The sequence below is a fragment of the Neoarius graeffei genome, chromosome 15 (assembly GCF_027579695.1).
Source record: "Neoarius graeffei isolate fNeoGra1 chromosome 15, fNeoGra1.pri, whole genome shotgun sequence".
Classification (NCBI taxonomy): Eukaryota; Metazoa; Chordata; class Actinopteri; order Siluriformes; family Ariidae; genus Neoarius; species Neoarius graeffei.
Window position 1 is genome coordinate 51300004 of NC_083583.1, and position 22430 is coordinate 51322433.

The 22430-nt window shown below is 43.4% G+C and overlaps 1 protein-coding gene across 1 annotated transcript in view; it reads left to right on the top strand.

The window, feature by feature from the left end:
• Window positions 1-2158: 2158 nt before the first annotated feature.
• ttll7 (tubulin tyrosine ligase-like family, member 7) overlaps window positions 2159-22430 on the top strand; it is a 184839-nt gene continuing 164567 nt past the window's right edge. The window contains exon 1 of the mRNA XM_060941574.1: window positions 2159-2249. The gene's annotated coding sequence lies outside the window, so the exon portion shown is untranslated. The remainder of the gene's footprint in view (window positions 2250-22430) is intronic.

The following is a 22430-nucleotide window of genomic DNA, read 5'->3' on the forward strand; positions in this document are numbered from 1 at the left end:
CATCACAGAGCTGACACATAGAACCATTCACATTCACACCTACGGTCAATTTAGAGTCACCAGTTAACCTAACCTGCATGTCTTTGGACTGTGGGGGAAACCGGAGCACCCGGAGGAAACCCACGCGGACACGGGGAGAACATGCAAACTCCACACAGAAAGGCCCTCGCCGGCCCCGGGGCTCGAACCCAGGACCTTCTTGCTGTGAGGCGACAGCGCTAACCACTACACCACCGTGCCGCCCCTCCACAAATCTTTCCTGTGAAATAAATCTGATTTTCACAAGCAGTTGGGCCTCAGTGGATAAATCTGTGCTCTCATCCAGCTGAAGTGCGAAGTATTCGCTGGCTCTCACCTGCTCCAACAGCTGAGTAGATACGTCTTGAGCCATGTCACCAATCCGTTGGCTCACGGTGTTATCAGAGAGTGGGACAGCATATATTTTTTTGGCAGCATCCTCACCAAGCAATTCTCGGACAGTGTCTTTGGTGGCTGGTAAAATCAAATCTTCTCCAATTGAGTGAGGTTTTTTAGCACGAGCAATGTGGTACGAGGCTAAAAACGATGCCTTTAGGGCCCGCTCGGGGACAGTAGCTTGCTGGGTGAATGCTCTTTTTTGCATCTGAAGAAATCTACTGTTTTTTCGGCATCTGTCGGATGTTTTTGTACCAAGTGACGCTGAAGTTTCGAAGGTTTTAAGCACTCGTTTGACAGGGTCTCCAGACAGAGGACGCATTTCGGGCAATCATGGCCATTTTTCTGTATGGCTGTAAAGCCATACTTAATGTATGCTGCCTCATATTTTCAGATTTTAGTTGGCCAGGACTTCTTAGTTTTTTTCGCAGCAGTGTCCTCCACAGCAGGGCTGTTGGTTTGTTCCTTCGGTCTCTTCTTCAAAAACCTGTCCATTTTGCGCTAGCAATACGCTAGCTTGAGGAGCAAAGCAGCTTGATAAATGGCGCAAACCGCAACGTCACAGGCAATCGGAGAGATGAGCATGGCAAACAACGTTTCGATATGATGTATTATTATTAATAATTATATTTTATAATAATGATTCAAAAACTAATTACAATATATTTAATAATAATTATTTTAAAAAAGTATATATATTTTTTTGCAATTTTTTTGTTATCGTCCCACCAACTTTCTGAGGCCCCCCTAGCGCCCCCTGGCGGCCCCCCAGGGGGCCACGGCCCCCACTCTGAAAACCACTGCCCTAGACAAGTCGCCAGGTCATCACAGGGCTGACACATAGACACAGACAAACAACAATTCACACTCACATTCACACCTACGGTCAATTTAGAGCCACCAGTTAACCTAACCTGCATGTCTTTGGACTGTGGGGGAAACCGGAGCACCCGGAGGAAACCCACGCGGACACGGGGAGAACATGCAAATTCCGCACAGAAAAGCCCTTGCCAGCCGTGGGGCTCGAACCCGGACCTTCTTACTTTGAGGCGACAGTGCTAACCATGCTTCCTGGTATTGTATATTTTGTACATAATATTTATTGTGGGCGGCACGGTGATGTAGTGGTTAGTGCTGTTGCCTCACAGCAAGAAGGTTCTGGGTTCGAGCCCCGTGGCCGGCGAGGGCCTTTCTGTGTGGAGTTTGCGTGGTGTCCACATGGGTCCCCTCCGGGTGCTCCGGTTTCCCCCACAGTCCAAAGACATGCAGGTTAGGTTAACTGGTGACTCTAAATTGACCGTAGGTGTGAATGTGAGTGTGAATGGTTGTCTGTGTCTATGTGTCAGCCCTGTGATGACCTGGCGACTTGTCCAGGGTGTACCCCGCCTTTCGCCCGTAGTCAGCTGGGATAGGCTCCAGCTTGCCTGCGACCCTGTAGAACAGGATAAAGCGGCTAGAGATAATGAGATGAGATGATATTTATTGTAGATTGCATATTTATTACATATTGTCCATAACATATAAACACATTTTTCTTATATTTCATATTCATACTGTATATTCAGACTTTTTTTCCCCCTCTCCTGACACCAAGTGCAGGAACCAAAATCCTTGTGTGTGCCGACATTCTGGGCCAAGAACTCTGACTCGGACTCTGACTCGTGTTCTGAGGGCGTTTGTGCGCATGCCCGCGCTCTGCTCATTCCGCATGCGGATCCCCCTCTCTGAGGGATGAGTGGTCTGTTCCGCCGGCGCGTGCAGGCTTGTGTTGACTCGGCGGTGCCGGACGGGTTCGCTCCCAGGCTGCAGAGCGCGAGCTGGACTGGTGGCTGAAGGTAAATGTGTGGAGGTATATAGATTAAAAAGCCCTTTTTCTTGCACAATTCTGTTAATAAAAGGTAAAATAAAGAGAAAGTGAGCGGAAAGGCCAGCGCAGGGAAGCCGGAGCGAGTGTTCGGGTGACAGTAGCGCCACACGGCGGCTTTATTCCGAGTCCAGTTTGTTTGTTTTCTCTCCTCCGTGCTCGCGCTGGTTAGCTGAATGCTAGCTGAATGCTAGCTCTTGCGCTGGCTCGCTGAATGCTAGCTGAATGCTAACTCGCCGGCTCATTGCTCGGTTAATTCATGAATATAACGAGTGTAATGAATGAATAATGCTTTAAGTGTGCGCATAAACAGCATGTGTAGGGCACTAACGGCCCAGCCGAGTCTCTCTCACTGCAGTATGGGATAGAGAGAGAGAGAGAGAGAGAGAGCCGTGCACACAGCGAGCCTCCTCCAGCTCTGGGGATTAAACCGCATCACCTCAAACCGCACACCAGTCTAAACGGCCTGAGATTTGGCTTTGCAGATTCGTAATCTGGGGCATAGACTCGCACAGGATGCTTTCACTCTGCTGAAAGATGATCTCTGTGAACTGTAGGGTTCATCTTCCTCCTCATCTTCCTCATCTTCATCTTCCTCCTCATCTTCCTCATCTTCATCTTCCTCCTCATCTTCATCTTCCTCCTCATCTTCCTCATCTTCATCTTCTTCCTCATCTTCATCTTCCTCCTCATCTTCCTCATCTTCATCTTCCTCCTCATCTTCATCTTCCTCCTCATCTTCCTCATCTTCATCTTCCTCCTCATCTTCCTCATCTTCATCTTCCTCATCATCTTCCTCATCTTCCTCTTCCTCCTCATCTTCCTCATCTTCATCTTCCTCCTCATCTTCCTCATCTTCATCTTCCTCCTCATCTTCCTCATCTTCATCTTCCTCCTCATCTTCCTCATCTTCATCTTCCTCCTCATCTTCCTCATCTTCATCTTCTTCCTCATCTTCATCTTCCTCCTCATCTTCCTCATCTTCATCTTTCTCCTCTTCCTCATCTTCATCTTTCTCCTCTTCCTCATCTTCCTCTTACTCCCTCATCTTCCTCTTTCTCCTCTTCCTCATCTTCATCTTCCTCTTTCTCCGCTTCCTCATCTTCCTCTTTCTCATCTTCATCTTTCTACTCTTCCTCATCCTCCTCATCATCTTCATCGTCATCTTCATCTTCCTCATCATCTTCCTCATCATCATTTCTCCTCATCTTCACCTTAATCATCATCCTCTTCCTCCTCATCTTCACCTTAATCATCATCCTCTTCCTCCTCATCTTCATCTTAATCATCATCCTCTTCCTCCTCATCTTAATCATCCTCTTCCTCCTCTTCATCTTCATCTTTCTCCTCTTCCTCATCTTCCTCTTACTCCCTCATCTTCCTCTTTCTCCTCTTCCTCATCTTCCTCTTTCTCCGCTTCCTCATCTTCCTCTTTCTCATCTTCATCTTTCTACTCTTCCTCATCCTCCTCATCGTCTTCATCGTCATCTTCATCTTCATCATCTTCCTCATCATCATTTCTCCTCATCTTCATCTTAATCATCATCCTCTTCCTCCTCATCTTCACCTTAATCATCCTCCTCCTCCTCCTCCTCTTCATCTTAATCATCATCCTCTTCCTCCTCCTCCTCATCTTAATCATCCTCTTCCTCCTCTTCATCTTTCTCCTCATCTTTCTCTTCATCTTCCTCATCTTCCTCCTCTTCATCTTCATCTTTCTCCTCATCTTTCTCTTCATCTTCCTCCTCATCTTCCTCATCTTTCTCCTCCTCATCTTAATCATCCTCTTTCTCCTCTTCATCTTCATCATATTCATCTTTCTCCTCTTCTTCCTCCTCTTCATCCTCCTCATCGTCATCTTCCTCTTCATCCTCATCTTAATCTTCCTCCTTATCTTCATCTTCCTCCTCCTCATCTTCCTCCTCATCTTCTTCCTCATCTTCATCCTCATCCGGGGCGGCACGGTGGTGTAGTGGTTAGCACAGTTGCCTCACAGCAAAAAGGTTGCAGGTTCGAGCCCCGTGGCCGGCGAGGGCCTTTCTGTGTGGAGTTTGCACGTTCTCCCCGTGTCTGCGTGGGTTTCCTCCGGGTGCTCCGGTTTCTCCCACAGTCCAAAGACATGCAGTTAGGCTGACGTGGGGCGGCCTTGGGCTGAAGTGCCCTTGAGCAAAGTACCGAACCCCTGACTGCTCCCCGGGTGCTCTGGTGTGGCTGCCCACTGCTCTGTGTGTGTGTGTTTACTGCTTCGGATGGGTTAAATGCAGAGGATGAATTTCACTGTGCTTGAAGTGTGCATGTGACGAATAAAGGTTTCTTTCTTCTTTCTTTTCTTTCTTTCATCTTCATCATCTTCATCCTCATTATAAAAGCAAAAATACTATCCCAGTGTCTGCACGTGAGTTTAAAGTGAAACGGTTCTTACCGGGGATTTCTGTCTTCTACTTTCCCCAGACGTCCTTCATATACGCGTCTATACTAGGGATTGCAGGTGGGGGCCGACTATGGCTTTGTTTTCAAAAGACTCAAAAAGGTCTCCAGAAGTCACTGGTTGATGTCATTGTCTCATTTGCATATTCATATTTTGTCATGATCCAGTGGTGTTGTCGAGTCACTAAACCTAGAGTCCAACTCCAGTCTTGAGTCGCGCAGTGTTCAAGTCCAAGTCATTAAAAAAATTTCGAGTCAAGTCCGAGAACAAGACTCCAACAACAACCGGACCATTTGACGGTGGTTGTTTCGGTGCCATTAACATTAGTTTGTTCCTGAACGTGATGTATGAACAGGTGAATGCGCTTCTCTTTATCAGGGAGTGTGAAGTATTCTGTCAGAGATGGTTGGGAGATGGATGTAAGTGCAGAAGGTGTGTTTATTAATACAAGTGAAGATAGGAGAACAATCCAGAACGGCAGGCAAAATCGTAAAACAGTGAAACAGGCAATAGGTCGAGCGAGGCACAAACAGGCTATCGTAGACTCGACAGAATCAAAGATGAGAAACAGGAAATCAGGGATCAGGAAACGCATCCATCCATCCATTATCTGTAGCCGCTTATCCTATTCTACAGGGTCGCAGGCAAGCTGGAGCCTATCCCAGCTGACTACGGGCGAAAGGCGGGGTACACCCTGGACAAGTCGCCAGGTCATCGCAGGGCTGACACAGAGAAAAACAACCATTTACACCTACGGTCAATTTAGAGCCACCGATTAGCCTAACCTGTGTGTCTTTGGACGGTGGGGGAAACCAGAGCACCCAGAGGAAACTCACGCAGACACGGGGAGAACATGCAAACTCCACACAGAAAGGCCCTCGTCGGCCGCTGGGCTCGAACCCAGGACCTTCTTTCTGTGAGGCGACAGCGCTAACCACTACACCACCGTGCCACCCTGGATCAGGAAACCAAACAAGGAAATAAGGCTCGGTAATGTCTCAGCAATGCACCTCAATACTTCGCAAAGTAAGTGTGTTTTGATAGTTTTTATACAGGTGCGAGTTGTTTACGGCTTGAGAATCCGCTTGGCACGCACCCGAGAGTCTGTCTGATGCACACACCAAGGTGCGCAGGTGTGACACTCTTGCACAAAAATTAATGCAGATATAAACTTCTTATACTGCGAGTTGGCCTAGTGGTTAGCGTGTCCGCCTCTCGATTGGGAGATCACGAGTTCTACTCACTGTTGGGTCACACCAAAGACCATCATAAAAATGGTACCTACTGCCATCTGGCAAGGCACGCTGCAATACAGATGCGAGTGGGGAGTCAAACTCTCGCGGTTACCAAAGGACTAGCCCCCGACTATAACCCTAGCTATGTAATAGGCGAGAGGCCGAGGGCTACGGAAACGGAGATCGGCGCTGCCCTATGTGCCACATGGCGTGGGAAAGACTTTGATTTGATTTGATAAATTTCTTATGCCAGATTATTATGGCATGTTACAAAAAAATTAAGAAAAAAAATCTGAGTTCTCGTCTCCAATTTAAAAATCTGAATGCAGTTAATGCACAAGTCTGAGTCATCAGTGCTCAGGTCCAAGTCAAGTCACGAGTTCTTAAAATTAGGCCACGAGTCGGACTCGAGTACTACAAGCCTGTCATGATCATGTGCATATCCGTACATGTTGCAAAAAACATTCACAAAGTTCTGATCCCTGTGAACACAGTTCATAAATATTCTACAAATCAATCCATATACAACTTCACTCTACTAACACCAAAAACTAATAGCAGGAAAAGGACATTTACATATTCTTTGCATGCAACCACGTGACAAAATAGTGTGAAGTCTGCATCCGCCACCATGTTGGATGATATAGAAATCCAAAATACCATCTCGTGTGAACAGTAACTGTGATGCATCTCTGACTTTCTCGAAATATGATTCTCTGGAGTCCTCTGTCTGCCAAGTCAAGATTCGGAGAAAAAGTTGAAATTTGTGGCTTTGACTCGTATATGTTAAAGCCGTCCGATTACACAGACGATTCAGCCTCATTACCACCTTGATACTGTGAACTATCTCGTTCTACCAGGAAAAAAAAAGCACAAGTAAAACAAGGTTACTGTGACAGCATCGCTAATATCTCACCTGGCAAAGTCAACCCACACTGTTCTCTTTGTGTATAAAACTCGCTAAGGTTTTCGCTGCTTCTAAATGGGAAGCGTTTTGACAACACTCTTCTAAATACAAACTGAATCAAGTCACTTTGTATCTGTTGAGAATAACTAAAAGGCAAAGCAAGAACAGCTTAAACATGTGTAGAATCAGCTTCAGTTGTGGTGCTACAGTGAGCAAAACTGCATCTGGTGTATCCACACACAGTGGTGCTTGAAAGTTTGTGAACCCTTTAGAATTTTCTATATTTCTGCATAAATATGACCTAAAACATCATCAGATTTTCACACAAGTCCTAAAAGTAGATAAAGAGAACCCAGTTAAACAAATGAGACAAAAATATTATACTTGGTCATTTATTTATTGAGGAAAATGATCCAATATTACATATCTGGGGCGGCATGGTGGTGTAGTGGTTAGCGCTGTCACCTCACAGCAAGAAGGTCCGGGTTCGAGCCCCGTGGCCGGCGAGGGCCTTTCTGTGTGGAGTTTGCATGTTCTCCCCGTGTCCGCGTGGGTTTCCTCCGGGTGCTCCGGTTTCCCCCACAGTCCAAAGACATGCAGGTTAGGTTAACTGGTGACTCTAAAATTGACCGTAGGTGTGAATGTGAGTGTGAATGGTTGTCTGTGTCTATGTGTCAGCCCTGTGATGACCTGGCGACTTGTCCAGGGTGTACCCCGCCTTTCGCCCGTAGTCAGCTGGGATAGGCTCCAGCTTGCCTGTGACCCTGTAGAAGGATAAAGCGGCTAGAGATAATGAGATGAGATGAGATTACATATCTGTGAGTTGCAAAAGTATGTGAACCTTTGCTTTCAGTATCTGGTGTGACCCCCTTGTGCAGCAATAACTGCAACTAAACATTTCCAGTAACTGTTGATCAGTCCTGCACACCGGCTTGGAGGAACTTTAGCCCATTCCTCCGTACAGAACAGCTTCAACTCTGGGATGTTGGTGGGTTTCCTCACATGAACTGCTCGCTTCAGGTCCTTCCACATCATTTCGATTGGATTAAGGTCAGGACTTTGACTTGGCCATTCCAAAACATTAACTTTATTCTTCTTTAACCATTCTTTGGTAGAACGACTTGTGTGCTTAGGGTCGTTGTGTTGCTGCATGACCCACCTTCTCTTGAGATTCAGTTCATGGACAGATGTCCTGACATTTTCCTTTAGAATTCGCTGGTATAATTCAGAATTCATTGTTCCATCAATGATGGCAAGCTGTCGTGGCTCAGATGCAGCAAAACAGGACCAAACCATGATACTACCACCACCATGTTTCACAGATGGGATAAGGTTCTTATGCTGGAATGCAGTGTTTTCCTTTCTCCAAATATAACGCTTCTCATTTAAACCAAAAAGTTCTATTTTTGGTTTAAATGTGCAGCAATGTTGTTTTTGGAGAGCAGTGGCTTTCTCTTTGCAACCCTGCCATGCACACCATTTGTTGTTCAGTGTTCTCCTGATGGTGGACTCATGAACATTAACATTAGCCAATGTGAGTGAGGCCTTCAGTTGCTTAGAAGTTACCCTGGGGTCCTTTGTGACCTCGCCGACTATTACACGCCTTGCTCTTGGAGTGATCTTTGTTGGTCGACCACTCCTGGGGAGGGTAACAATGGTGTTGAATTTCCTCCATTTGTACACAGTCTGTCTGACTGTGGATTGGTGGAGTCCAAACTCTTTAGAGATGGTTTTGTAACCTTTTCCAGCCTGATGAGCATCAACAACGCTTTTTCAGAGGTCCTCAGAAATCTCCTTTGTAAAGTTTTGTAAAAACTTTATACAAAATGTCTGACAAAATCATTTCCGCTTAGAATGTAAACAAACCGGCAAAGTGTTAGTCGCAGTTTGTGAAAAATGCTATAATAATAATAATAATAATAATAATAATAATAATAAAAATTCTTGAAAAATAAGATGTTCTTTCCATCAAATACTTTTATTCCATGTTTTGTTGCCTTTTTTTTGTGGGAGGTTTGTTGAGTAGAGTTTTTATTTCGTTCCTCAGTTGGTTCAGCAACACGCTGCCATTTTTTTTTCTCTGCTTACAGTATATGAGCTGATATCCTAATAGTAGAGTAGCCAATCAGAGTGCATGATTGCTCATATCCAGTGAATGTGGATCGAATATATATATATATATATATATATATATATATATATATATATACCGTATTTATCCTTATAGAAGCGCCCTCCCTATTTGACGCGCCTCCACGATTTTCAGAGCTAGAATAGTATTTACCAACCATTTTCTTCATTTAACAAACTTTAAATCCAACAAACCACAACAGAGACGTTCAATTTCACCGCTGATTTTTTTTTTTTACCGGAAATCGCGTTAGTAAACATGGACAGTATAAAATACGGACATTCACTCTGCTGCGGATATCAATACGGGTGGAGACGTACCTTTTGTTTGCACCACTCTTGTACACGTTTACGGTGAACATTAAATGTTTTTGCAGCTAAGTGTTTGCCTTTCTGCTCTGCCAGTTCTACAACCTTTAACTTAAAACTAGCGGTGAAGGATCGTTTTGAGGACGACATTTTGTTTTGTGAGCTCATAAACATCGACGATGACGTGAATTGTGACGTCACTACAAATAGTTTACTTACCAATGTTATCCTTATAAGCGAGCTGGACATTGTTTAATTGACTTTTTGGACATATAACTGTATTTTCATGTGTTTCAAAATAAATGTTTTAAATTCCGATGATTTTGTCATGTTCGATTTTTGTCATTTAAGGGTCGAAATTGACGCTCCCCCTTCATGTTTTGCATCGCGCCCGGGCGCGTTTATTAGGATAAATACGGTATATAATATTTTATTTATTTATCAGCATTTCACATGTGATTTCTTGAACTGGCCACATGATGAAAACATCGGAGTTTGTGGAAAATATAAGCCCATTAGAAACTCGTCCCTACTGTGATAAGTTTATTGCTGTCCTGATGCTTGAGACTAATCACTTTGGAGACATGTATGGTTTTGTTTTGTTTTTTTAACTTTTTTCAGACACCCATCTGATAAACCAGTTCAATCCAGACAGTGCTTTGGAATAGAATAGTTTCATCAGAATAGAAATAACAACTTAGAACTTCTTATAAACAGAAGTCATCTTTTGTCATTGAACCACTAACTATGTTTTCAAATAAAAATTTTATTTATTTATTTACAAAATACTGTAATTTTTGTTTTTATCAAGAAAGCTGCCAAAATGAAGCACTGGTGAAGCATGAAGAGTCATGAAATAAACACAATAATGAAATGGTTAAGGATGGAGTAACTTGTTTTCATTATTTATAATTATAGTCAAGAGGAAAGTTTAAATCTAAGAACAACGTGGTGTGGAGATGGGACCTTCAGCAATGATCATCAATTGGTTTTTAGAAGTAATGGTGATCCGTAATTGGTCGTTGGGAACATAGATGATCATTGATTGATTGTTAGGGATAAAGATGATCATCGATTGGTCTTTGAGAAAACTGATGATCAGCGATTTTATTATTGGGAGCATGAGTTGCGTTCTCAACTCGTATATCCCGCATCTGTCATGAGCCGGACATTAGATTTCTTGCTAGGCTCTTTAAAAAAACAAGAAGACATGGTCATCACTATCCCCCACCATGAGCATTTTATGAAGACCTCTTAACACTTATGCCCTTATAAGCCCATTGCTTTAATATTGACTTATGATATCGTACAAAGTCTTCATCCCCCTTGGTGTTTGTCCTGTTTTGTCGCATTACAAGCTGGAATTAAAATGGATTTTTGGAGGGTTCGCACCATTTGATTTACACAACATGCCTACAGCTTTAAAGTGCATATTCTGGACCAATTTGGGTTTTTTTTTTTATATGAAAGTATGTCCCTTTACACACTTATCCAGAAGGGTAATTTTGCACAAGGCCATCTGTCTACAGCAGAAAAAAATAAAATAACAAAACGCATCTGGAAAAATCCCAAGGGAGTCTGGAGCCAGATTCGTGACGTCACCTGCGGAAGCGCCAGCAGGCTGCGCGAGCTTTGCACGGTTTCAGTGCACAGCCTGTGTAGACCAAGTGCTCCCATTTCTCTCTCATTGTCCGGTCTTTTGGGAAGCGATGAGTACTAATCCCATCATGATTGGTGTTGCTACACCCTCCTACGATACATCTGTTAACCATTTTAATAATTACATGATAACGTTGAAGAAATTTGCAGAAAACCACCAGGTCGTTTTCTCATAAACAAACCAGCGCTGACGTAGGATTCAGAGGGAGGCATCCCGCAGATGACATCATGAAAATCAATGTTTCCCAGGAAATCCAAATGCCAAGTTTTTTCAGAGGCGGACCAATTCGCCTCAAATGGCTTGATTTCAACTGAATTTTTCTGGTATTGCGCAAGGTAAAAAAATTGCAGAGAATGCAGAATGTTACAGATATTTGACCAAAGTTTAATATAAAATAGGAGAATTAGATGAAAAAACGGAAATCTGGAGTGTGCATAGGTATTCACGCCCCCCCCCCCCCCCCCCCCAAGTCAATACTTTGTAGAGTAGGGATGGGAATTGATAAGAATTTTGATATTCCGATTCCATTATCGATGTCACTTATCAATTCGATTCTCTTATCAATTCTCATTGGGTTAGGAAATAAAATATAGTAGAAATGGGTTTGTTTACATTAATTATTTAATGTAACGTATATCAAAATTAGAATAAAATTAATACTGGCATGAAAAAATAAGAATTTACAATAAAAATTCTTGTGCAGAAAAATTAGCATGACAGTGTGTGTGTCTGGGGTCATTATTAACATGGCTTCTGCATCGTCTCTGCTGGCTCCATTTGGCCCTGAGTGGCAAATTAACAATTTTTGTGCAGAAAAATTAGCATGTTTGCCTTCTCAGGAAGGATACGAGATCTTTCTGGACTTAAGGTATCTCCAGCTGTGGAGAACACCCTCTTAGGCTGCTGGGCCATAGAAGGTTCACGCTGCACGCTGCATGCTGCACGCTGCACGCTACACGCGTGTAAAGAAAAGTGGACAAACGTAGCATGACTTGCTCTGGGCCATAGAACGGCGTTCACGTTGCACGCTGCACACTTCACGCGTGAAGCATGAAATGAACATGCACACTTTTTTCTAGGCGTGAAGACGGAAATTCCAGTCAATGCATGCGGTCACCGCCGCGCCAGCCAATCAGAACGGGTCTAGGGAGATAACGCTATGCTTTCAGGGGAAAACTTCAGAAAAAATATAATTGAATGGTATAATTGAAAAATAGTTCTTCATCGGGATTGTCAAGCAGATTATAGAATGTTCGGTGAAATTCACCACGGGTTTCTCTCAGAAGGAAGTGTTCTCGGCTCCAAATTCTGTTCCTTTTTCTCTTCCTCTGTCTCAGTAAAAGCAGAATGAGGCAATCGTCGTCATCCGAAGAGTCCATATTGTTGGTTACTCGGTCAAAGTAGAACAGACGCAACACGTGAACATCCAAGCATGAACTTTAATGGCCCAGGGTCCGGTTCTTCACGTGAACGTGTAGCGTGCAGCGTGCAACATGCAGCGTGCAGCGTGAACCTTCTATGGCCCAGCAGCCTTAGATGGGGTAGAGGATGCTTGGACACGGAGATACTTCTCAGCTAAAGCTGATAACATTGGCAATGTGTCCCTCTTCATCCGCCACCAGAGAGTGGGGCTGTCCTTGGTTGGAATGGGAGGAAGGCTTCTATATAGTTGAACTTCTTGATCTACTCCTGGGGTGCCATGGTAACGGCCCGCGGGCCGGATACGGCCCGATTGGTCATCACATCCGGCCCGGTGGTTCATGAGACTTTTTTTAAATAATAAATTAATAAAAATCGAATGTTGTGGGGTTTTTTTCGTAATGATTTTAAATCTAATGTTTCAATTTGATTCCATTTTCGTGTAATCCATCGGTTCGTTTTTAGCTGCTCTCTGCTTGCTGCAGCACGCGCAGGTGCAATGACCCGGATTTAATGTAGAGTAGGCTAGTTGTTGCTCGTTCACAAGCAACAACAGTCTAAAAAGAGAAAAGTTGATTCTGAGGGTCGCATCTTTCAGGAAAAATGGAGAGAGAAATACTTTTTCTGGGAAGTAGGGGGAAAACCTGTTTGTCTGATTTGTTCGCAACAAGTGGCTGTACCGAAGGAATACAATGTCAAAAGACATTACGAGACCCACGCCGACAAATACAGCCAATTCACCGGGCAACGCAGGACTGAAAAGCTAAATGAGCTTGCCTCAAACCTTCTAAAACAGCAAGCAGCTTTCTCAAAGTCTCGAGAGACACATGAAGGTTCGTTTTAATATCATACATCATCTTCAGTTCTCCTTTAATGTTAAATGCGGCTGTTTTCAAAGAGGGGTGTCTCAATATCTTTGTTGTACATTTTATTTCATGTTAGGGGCAGTGAAGGCGAGCTACATCATCGCGTGGGAGATCGCAAAAGTGTCCAAGCCATTTTCGGAGGGTGCATTCGTCAAGGATAAATACGCATCTGTTGGAATCCAATCTTTCTATCAGTCATTGCCACCAGAGTACCCAATTATCACGGCCTTTGCCGGTAAAATACTCTGTATGTTCGGGACAACATATTTATGTGAACAGGCATTTTCAGTAATGAATATTAATAAATCGAAACTGCGTAGTCGTCTGACCCAGGGACATCTCAACGATGTCATGAAAATAGCAACTGCCCAGAGTCTGTCCCCCAGTGTCGACAAGCTGGTAAAAAGTAAAAGACTTCTGGCTTCCACATGTAAAATGTAGCTGGTATTTCTCCCCCATGTTGCTGTGTGCTTGAGGGGGAATAAACAGGATGGGTGTGTGGAAATATATGTGGGACTTGACCAGCAAAGTTAATGTGCCATCTGTAGTTTGTTTTTATTGGTATGTTCAGTCATATTTGGCTCTTTTAAACTAATGCTACTGCATATTTAGTCACTTGACCTATTGGTGGAATTATTTACCCTGGCACTTCTTTCTTTTGACTCGTTTAGGCCTACTTGCCAATCGTTTTAATTGGCCTAATTAGGTCTATGCATTGACATGTTTTTGATGTGCAAGATCAATAAGTCTGATCCAAGTCATTTACAGTTTACACTTGTGTTATTTGTGTCTTAGTCCATTTCTGTAGCATTTTTTTTTTAATAAATGTAGGCTACTTGCATGCTTAGACTGTTACATTTTCAGAGGGTAAATTGCTTTTGTCTGCCATGTTATTGTGCGCCTCATTTTGAGGCTATAGCTTTACAATTCCTTTTGGGCGTATAGGCCTTCAAAAATCATATAAAATAATGTCCTTTTGTTGAGTTAGTGTCTGGTCTTTTCAGGCCAAAAGTGTAATTCGGCCCCCAAGGTCCCACTTGAAAAAAATCTGGCCCCCTTACCAATTTCACCCTGGCACCCCTGATCTACTCTCTGGGCAACAGAGACAGGGGGCTGCTGCTGCAAGGGCAGAAGCTCGCTGTCCTCTTCCGCAAAATGTTCTTCTAGGGCTGTCTTTTTTTTTTTGCTGCTGCTTTATGGGTGGCGTAAAGACATATATTCTTTTTCATCTTCTTCTGCCTGCCTCTGTGTCTCTCCCAGCTCTGACAGCTCTTCTGTTGCTGCTGCCCGTGTGTTTGCTGCCACTGCTGCTGCCCTGATCCTGTCCCAGATTTAATTCCCATCCATTCTGGATTTAAATCTGGTGTCTAATACAGTTGCTTCCTCCAGGAATGCTTGGATGTCATCATCCTTGTAACGTTTAGAAAGATCGTTCCAAATGTTTTCCTTGATACCCCTGGTGAATGCAGAGTCATCTGTCTGCACTGTGTAATGTTTGTGCAGCTTCTGAATGATGGGCAGTATCTGGCCACAGGTCGGGTTTTTTTGCCACAGACTGCAAGTGTAGATGTGTAATGCTTCCGCATTAGCAGCACAAACTCCTCTGCTTTCCTCAGGTCCTCATTGCCAATTCTGGCCAATTTCTCCTTCTCCATGGGCTTTCTTAGCCTTGGGTCTATCACTGCAGCTTGGATGGCAGAAAATTACTCACAGAACCTCTCCATCATCAAAAACAGAGAGTTCCATCTTGTCCTCACATCTAAGAGAAGCATGTGCTGGGGCAGCTCTGAAAGGCGGGCACACACACACACAAACGACATGATGAGATTAATACAGTGGTGCTTGAAAGTTTGTGAACTTTTTAGAATTTTCTATATTCCTGCATATGACCTAAAACATCACATTTTCACACAAGTCCTAAAAGTAGATAAAGAGAACCCAGTTAAACAAAGGAGACAAAAATATGACACTTGGTCATTTATTTATTGAGGAAAACGATCCAATATTACATATCTGTGAGTGGCAAAAGTATGTGAACCTCTAGGATTAGCAGTTAATTTGAAGGTGAAATTAGAGTCAGGTGTTTTCAATCAATGGGATGACAATCAGGTGTGAGTGGGCACCCTGTTTTATTTAAAGAACAGGGATCTATCAAAGTCTGATCTTCACAACACATGTTTGCGGAAGTGTATCATGGCACGAACAAAGGAGATTTCCGAGGACCTTAGAAAAAGCGTTGTTGATGCTCATCAGGCTGGAAAAGGTTACAAAACCATCTCTAAAGAGTTTGGACTCCACCAATCCACAGTCAGACAGATTGTGTACAAATGGAGGAAATTCAAGACCACTGTTACTCTCCCCAGGAGTGGTTGACCAACAAAGATCACTCCAAGAGCAAGGCGTGTAATAGTTGGCGAGGTCACAAAGGACCCCAGGGTAACTTCTAAGCAACTGAAGGCCTCTCTCACATTGGCTAATGTTAATGTTCATGAGTCCACCATCAGGAGAACACTGAACAACAATGGTGTGCATGGCAGGGTTGCAAGGAGAAAGCCACTGCTCTCCAAAAAAGAACATTGCAGCTCGTCTGCAGTTTGCTAAAGATCACGTGGACAAACCGTAAGGCTATTGGAAAAATGTTTTGTGGACGGATGAGACTAAAATAAAACTTTTTGGTTTAAATGAGAAGCGTCATGTTTGGAGAAAGGAAAACACTGCATTCCAGCATAAGAACCTTATCCCATCTGTGAAACATGGTGGTGGTAGTATCATGGTTTGGGCCTGTTTTGCTGCATCTGGGCCAGGACGGCTTGCCATCATTGATGGAACAATGAATTCTGAATTATACCAGCGAATTCTAAAGGAAAATGTCAGGACATCTGTCCATGAACTGAATCTCAAGAGAAGGTGGGTCATGCAGCAACACAACGACCCTAAGCACACAAGTCGTTCTACCAAAGAATGGTTAAAGAAGAATAAAGTTAATGTTTTGGAATGGCCAAGTCAAAGTCCTGAACTTAATCCAACTGAAATGTTGTGGAAGGACCTGAAGCGAGCAGTTCATGTGAGGAAACCCACCAACATCCCAGTGTTGAAGCTGTTCTGTACGGAGGAATGGGCTAAAATTCCTCCAAGCCGGTGTGCAGGACTGATCAACAGTTACTGGAAACGTTTAGTTGCAGTTATTGCTGCACAAGGGGGTCACACCAGATACTGAAAGCAAAGGTTCACATACTTTTGCCACTCACAGATATGCAATATTTTGATCATTTTCCTCAATAAATAAATGACCAAGTATAATATTTTTGTCTCATTTGTTTAACTGGGTTCTCTTTATCTACTTTTAGGACTTGTGTGAAAATCTGATAATGTTTTAGGTCATATTTATGCAGAAATATAGAAAATTCTAAAGGGTTCACAAACTTTCAACCCCCGCTGTATAAACAACATTATATTATCATTAGAATTTTAGATTGACCCTAATCTGTTCATTTACATTTTGGCTGGCTTTGATTACAGTATTTAAAATACTCTTACCGAAGAGTTGTTGCTTCTCCTTGAGGACTACTTTTGCCATGTGGGATCTCTTCATCCATACAATCACAGAACGAATCCTTGCCGCCCAGTTGGAAATTGTACTGCAGGTGTACAGCTTCTGAGCTGCAAGGTTTAGCATGTGCGCGAAACATGGAAACTTGATAATATTCAGCTTTTTCACAGCTACATCTATAGTTGCTGCATTAGCCACAGTGGCTGCCATGACCACCTCTTTTACTCCAAACTCCTCCAGGACCCCCTCAGTCTCCTCTGCCACAGCTGTCCCTGTCTGTGATTCATACACTGCTTTGGTTTTGAGGACTTTTTCCTTATTCTGACCTTTCCTGATATAGTGCAATGTTAAAGTGAAGTAATGGTCTTGAGTAAGGCTACATTTACATTAGACCGTATCTGTCTCGTTTTCTTCGCGGATGCACTGTCCGTTTACATTAAACCGCCTGGAAACGCCGGGAAACGGGAATCCGCCAGCGTCCACGTATTCAATCCAGATCGTGTCAGCTCCGGTGCTGTGTAAACATTCAGAATACGTGGATACGCTGTGCTGAGCTCTAGCTGGCGTCTCATTGGACAACGTCACTGTGACATCCACCTTCCTGATTCGCTGGCGTTGGTCATGTGACGCGACTGCTGAAAAACGGCGCGGACTTCCGCCTTGTATCACCTTTCATTAAAGAGTATAAAAGTATGAAAATACTGCAAATACTGATGCAAATACTGCCCATTGTGTAGTTATGATTGTCTTTAGGCTTGCCATCCTTCCACTTGCAAGTGGTAAGTGATATGCGCTGGGATCACACACACAGCGGCTCAGTCCTGAAAACACTGCTAGTGTGCTTCGCTCGCGCGCTCGGTGAGCTGCGCAGGGCCGGAGTGCGCACCCTCCAGAGGGCACTCGCTGTTCAGGGCGGAGTGATTTGGAGCGCAGGATGCCTGCGGAGCCGAGCGTATCCGTGTATTGGCGTTGCTGTGTGCACGCAAATCGTGTATTGGTGTTGCTGTGTGCACACTAATCATTTTAAAAACGTTAATCTGATGACCCGCTGATACGGTCTAATGTAAACATGGGCTAAAACTTGTCCAACCATCAGCTGTGATGGCTGCCTTTGTGACTTGTTTTAGGTCTGAGATCAGATTGCTCTTTTCAACCCCATACCAAGCAGGGATCAGATGGTTTATTAAACTGTCTCTGCTTGGGGGATGGTGTTTTGAGTTCAGAGTCTTTGTCATCTCCTTACAGAGAATATGTAATGGGAATGAATGAAACAGAACTATACTGGTTAAAATAACAACATGCAATTAACAATTCTAATTTCAAAGTTGTCTAAAGTTGCCTATCTATTCATTTGAGCCATGACCGATAATATGCAGGAAATTATCCTACCGAAATTCAGGGGCTTCCACCGTGGCAAAGGGGTGCAAACCTTTCACCACAAATCTAGTCACTGCTCGGTGGCATTCATTTATTTTCGCCTTGGTCATTTTACTCTTCTCTGCCTCAATGAAGGGAGTAGCTAACAGTGTGTGAGAGCTAGACTCTGAACCAGCCTCTGAGCCAGTCAGACTCTGGCAGTCCTCGTCAGCTAAATGTTGATAGAAGTTATTCATACAGTATAGTGACAGCAGGTTGACACAGTGAAATGGTGCTAACATTAACATAATCTACGTACAGGACCAGGAGAGTTCAACGTTACCCGCAACATTTAAGACAGAGGACACTGTGTTGAAAGCTCCGCTTTGAGAATCACTGCTAAGCAGCGTATCAAACACATTGCAAGATTTATGCAAATTAATTGCATGCTGTGTATTCAAATGTTTGAGCATGTTGGAGGTATTTCCCCCTTTTATTGTAACTGAAGCTTTGCACGTGTTGCAAGTGTCCCTACTATCATCTTTCCTAGTGAAATATAACCACACTTTAGAGCGCTTCTGCCTCGATGCCATGTTGGATACTTCTGAACTGAATATGGCACGTATATGACATCATAATGCGTCCTCACGTCAATGGAACCGATAAGGGAATCGTTAGGCAAGCAGACTAAACGTTCAGTCCAAGGAATTGAACTACTGGGAACCGGTTCTCTACAAGAACTGGTTCTCGATTCCCATCCCTATTGTAGAGCCACCTTTTGCTGCAATTACTGCTGCAAGTCTCTTGGAGTATGTCTCTATTAGCTTAGCACATCTAGCCACTGGGATTTTTGCCCATTCCTCAAGGCAAAACTGCTCCAACTCCTTCAAGTTAGATGGGTTACATTGGTGTACAGCAATCTTCAAGTTATACCACAGATTCTTAATTGGATTAAGGTCTGGGCTTTGATTAGGCCATTCCAAGACATTTAAATGTTTCCCTTTAAACCACTCCAGTGTAGCTTTAGCAGTCTGTTTAGGGTCATTGTCCTGCTGGACCATGAACCTTCATCCCAGTCTCTAACCTCTGGCCGACTCAAACAGGTTTTCCTCCAGAATTGCCCTGTATTTAGTGCCATCTATCTTTCCTTCAATCCTGACCAGCTTTCCTGTCCCTGCAGATGAAAAACATCCCCACAGCATGATGCTGCCACCACCATTCTTCATTGTAGGAATGGTGTTCTCAGGGTGTTGGGTTTGGATCACACGTGGCATTTCCCATGATGGCCAAAAAGTAAAATTTTTGTCTCATTTGACCAGAAAATGCTCTTCCATGTGTTTGGGGAGTCTGCCACATGCTGTTGGGCAAACTCCAAATGGGTTTTCTTCAGCAATTACTTTTTTTTTCTGGCCACTCTTCCATAAAGCCCCGCTCTGTGGAGTGTACAGCTTAAAGTGGTCCTATGGACAGATACTCCCATCTCCGCTGTGGATCTTTGCAGCTCCTTCAGTGTTATCGTTGGTGCCTTTGTTGCATCTCTGATTAATGCCCTCCTTGTCCAGTCTGTGAGTTTTGGTGGGTGGCCTTCTCTTGTCAGGTTTGTAGTGGTGCCATGTTCTTTCTATTTTGCTATAATGGATTTAATGGTGCTCCATGGGATATTCAAAGTTTGGGATATTTCTTATAACCCAACCCTGATCTTTACTTCTCCACAACTTTGTCTCTGACCTGTTTGGAGGCTCCTCGGTTTTCATGTCGCTTGATTAATCGTGTTGCAGAGTCAGGGTCCTTCCAGAACAGGTTGATTTATACAGACATCATGTGACAGATCATGTGACACTGATTGCACACAGGTGGATCTTGATCAACTAATTATGTGACTTGGTTGGAGCAGCTCTTATTTAGGGGTTTCATACGGAAGGGGGTGAATACCTATGCACACTCCAGATTTCTGTTTTTTCATCTTAATTATTGCTTGTGTCACAATAAAAAACAGTTTGCACCTTTAAAGCTGTAGGCATGTTGTGTAAATCAAATGGTGCTAACCCTCCAAAAATCCATTTTAATTCCAGCTTGTAATGCGACAAAACAGGACAAACACCAAGGGGGACGAATACTTTTGCAAGGCACTGTAAGTGCTAGGACACCTTCATGTAATGCTACCCAGCTTTTTTCAGTAGTATGAGCACGCAAAGTTTCATTGATGTAGCGTATGTAGTTATTGAGAAAAGTTGTCCAGATTGAAACGGACAACGGGGGATAATAATAATAATAAACTCACCAAGGATTCTAAAAAGTCACCACTGTAAGTTGGTAACATTTTGAACCGTAGAGAGAACATCAGGGGAAATATATTGGCCAGTCCCCCCAGTCAGTGAGAGAGTAAGTGAGAGTTAATTGCAGCCACAGATCTAATAGTAATGTTTGTCTGGAAAACAATAGGAGAAAGGTGACCCGCCTGCGCACCTGCTACTGAGCGACTAGGGTTTCTCTAAGACGTGTTGGAACACGTTTATTGTACTGAACGTTTGAAATGGACAGAAACCTTTTTTCAGACCTTAGATCGGTGAGACTTGAAATGTGAAACGTGATGCGAGTAAGGAAAAGAAAATCTTTAGAACAGTGTCTCGGCGCTTAGGTTTAGTGCGTTTTCATCTTTTGAGAAAGTCGAATCATTAACATGCACACTAATTATTCCATCATCACATTTCAGCAGTTATCAGATTATTCCACTGGTCATGGAAACACCACCATAGTCTGATATATCAAATCAGATTCATTCCATTATTGGATTTCAAACCTGATTAAGCCACCTGGATGAAGGCCAATAATCTGATTATTCTACTCATGTTTACGGTTGAGCAGATATCTTTGTTTTCTCCATATGCACGTGTGGATAAAGTTGTTCTTCCAGCCAACCAACAAGAAATATAAGAACAATGAGAAATAATAATAATCTTAGTAAAACAATAGGGTTCCAGGACTATGTGCTTGGACTGCTAACAATTTCCTGATGCTACCAGGCCCCTAAAATTTTTTACAAGGTAGATAAAAATTTGGTGACGACGTTTGTTAAAACTAAACAATGATAAGAAAAAGGATCAAATGATTTGATCAAGTGGTCTTGAAGGAGAATCCACTAATCCAAAATGCAGTCCATAGATTTAATGCTGTGTCAGCTTTACGTCATTTTCTTAATTTCGAGACGGGGTCGGCCAGTTTAATTTGTCGCACTCGGGTAGATAAGCCATCAACTGCCCACCATCTATTGTCAGTGCAATAGTGTGGCTGAAATCATTGATGGCCCTCTTCATAAAAAAAAAACCTTTTCAACTAAAGTGCTCTGTGGGGTTTCTGTTTGAGGCAGAGAGGATTCTTCACTTTTAAACTTGATGTCCTCAGGTGGTGTTTACATTAGACCGTATCAGCGGATCATCAGATTAACGTTTTTAAAAACGATTCGCGTGCACACAGCAACGCCAATACACGATTCGCGTGCACACAGCAACGCCAATACACGATTCGCGTGCACACAGCAACGCCAATACACGATTCGCGTGCACACAGCAACGCCAATACACGATTCGCGTGCACACAGCAACGCCAATACACGATTCACGTGCACACAGCAACGCCAATACACGGATACGCTAATCACATGACTAATTAGACGGCACGTAAGTTGAAATGTGTAAATGTGTAATGTGTAAATTTCTCCTCAGCGGCTCGGCTCCACCAGCGCTCGAAACTAACGGTGTCCCGACGTCCCGGGGACCATAAAAAATGTCATCGGGACACAAAATTATCATATCTGGGACAATCCCGGGACAATGGGAAAAAAATAGATCTAGAAAAAAAGTTCTACATTAAAGGTGCAGTACAAGATTTTGGAATAACGGTTCCCGCAAGCCATATTTTGACAAGAAACACTCCCACCCCCCGCGTCTCCACCCCTCCTCCCCCTCCTAAAGCCTGAGAAAGTCCGGCTTTATAATGGGTGTCTATTGCGTTACACACCAGTGGAGCTCGTTAAGTTAGAGTGTAAAGAGCTTGGAAAAATAGCTCAAACTTTCTCATTTAAACTGTGTTTTCAGCCCCAATTTTCACTGCACACACACAATTTTCTCAAAAGTAGTAGCCACACTTGTCCTGATTCACACAATGTGTCTCCCTGAGCGATAGGATTTACAGTTTTTGAATGAGAAGCCTGAAAGTAACGAGAGCACAGCCGCGCAGCCCCATAGACTCCCATTATAAACGTGGCAGAAAAGTCACTTGTTTTTAACTCGCTC